Source organism: Phragmites australis, chromosome 8 (genome assembly GCF_958298935.1).
Source record: "Phragmites australis chromosome 8, lpPhrAust1.1, whole genome shotgun sequence".
Classification (NCBI taxonomy): domain Eukaryota; kingdom Viridiplantae; phylum Streptophyta; class Magnoliopsida; order Poales; family Poaceae; genus Phragmites; species Phragmites australis.
Genome location: NC_084928.1, coordinates 24,691,559 through 24,693,228, shown reverse-complemented (window position 1 = coordinate 24,693,228; position 1,670 = coordinate 24,691,559). Strand labels below are relative to the sequence as shown.

Here is a 1,670-nt window from a genome sequence, read left to right as displayed (position 1 = left end):
TAAGTATCTCTTCGTTTTGATTCCGCTTGAGTTTTGAGTGAGTTGGATGATTTAAATAGGATCAGACCATCAATTTTTAGAAAGGAAATTGTGAGACGCCTATTTACCCCCTTTAGTCATCATTCTCAGTCCTACATAAGTGTGTCGTGGTCGAGAGGTTGCGGCGTCATAGTCGCTTCTCATTGGAGACGGACGACGGAATGGGATGATAGAGATAGGGAAAACTTCCTGACCTACCTCGGTGGGGGCGGACTCCCCTGTGGACACAGAGTGGATCAGGCCGGATATCTCATCGTGTGGACATCCAAACGCACATTTTGATCACCCGTGGATTGTTCCCCACGGGTTTCCTTCCTAGGAATAGGCTGGGTGGCTTTAGGCTCCCAAACGAGCCCTTAAATGGACGAATTGAAGTCTTTTCATCGTAGGCTATCATAATGTTTGCATTTCCCTCTCACAGCTTTTCCTTGCCCTTACTCAGCTTGGCAAGTGGCCAAGAGATCAATTGGAACAGAAACCGTGTGAGCCGTGACCTCCGCTAGCTTTGATCGATCCTGCATATATCTTGGTCGATCACAAGTTCTTCCACCCTCGCGTTCTCATCATCTCCACCCACCTGTAAAGCTCCTCCGTGCTTTTGCTGCCCCTCTCACTGCACCTACCTCTTCTTATCCCCTCTGTCTCTCTCTCATCCGTCGAGGCAAAAAAAAAAAAAAGGAAAGCAATAAAGATGGCGACGCCCGATCACAAGGCGACGGACAGCAGCGGCGCCCCGCTCCTAGTGTGGGACTGCGGCAGCGCGCTCTACGACTCCTACGAGCTCACCGCCTTCCAGCGCCACAGCTCGACGCCACCGTGATCGCCTGCGGACGGTCGCTCTCCATGCCGCACCTTCATGCCGCCGGCGTCGCCACTACGACGCCGCCGCCCGACGTCCAGCACCAGCAAGGAGGCCGCGGGAGGAGGCGCCTGCCCGCCCTGCTCCGGAGGCTATTCTCCAAGGTGCTGCGGCTGCGGTTATTCCCGGCCGAGGCGCGGGGATGCGCGCGCTACCGGACTGGGGACGGCAGCTGCGGTGGAGGGTCGCCGTGGTCTGGCGCGTTGATGTCCATCCCAGAGGAGCAGAGCGACAGCAGCCTGGAGAACGGTTCCTCTCCGGTGGAGCCCAGCCCGAGCGCGCTCCGGAAGACGCAGTCGGAGCGCTTCATTGGCAGCAAGACGGCGTCGTCCATGGTGCAATTCGAGGTCGTCTTGTAGTTCTTGCAGCATCAGATACTCATTAATATACATGTATGCACACTGTATTCAGTCTGACCATGTATACTACTGTTTGTGTAAATTAGTAAAGTCCTCCTGGCAACGTGCAGTGCAGTAAGTATTCAGTTCAGTGCAGCAAAATAATGGAGACCCAAACACTGTTGCTTCCTGTTTGGATTCATGTTTTTTTTCTGGGGGCTTCCTGTTTGAATTCATGATTGTGTCTGGATGCGCGGCAGGAAAATGTCCCTGTTTCGAATTTTTACCTGTGGTCAGCGAAACAACTGAGTTTAATTACAACGTGGTATTTGATTACTTGGATGAAGTTTGACTCCGGAGCGAAATGATGCGGAAAGGAATTGGACAGAACTCAATGAAACATTGAAACCCAATTTTCTTTTACTGAAATATAA

General features: G+C 52.4%; 1 pseudogene; it reads left to right on the top strand.

The window, feature by feature from the left end:
* The first annotated feature begins 438 nt into the window (after positions 1-438).
* On the top strand, positions 439-1,426 carry LOC133925898 (uncharacterized; annotated as a pseudogene).
* Positions 1,427-1,670: the final 244 nt, after the last annotated feature.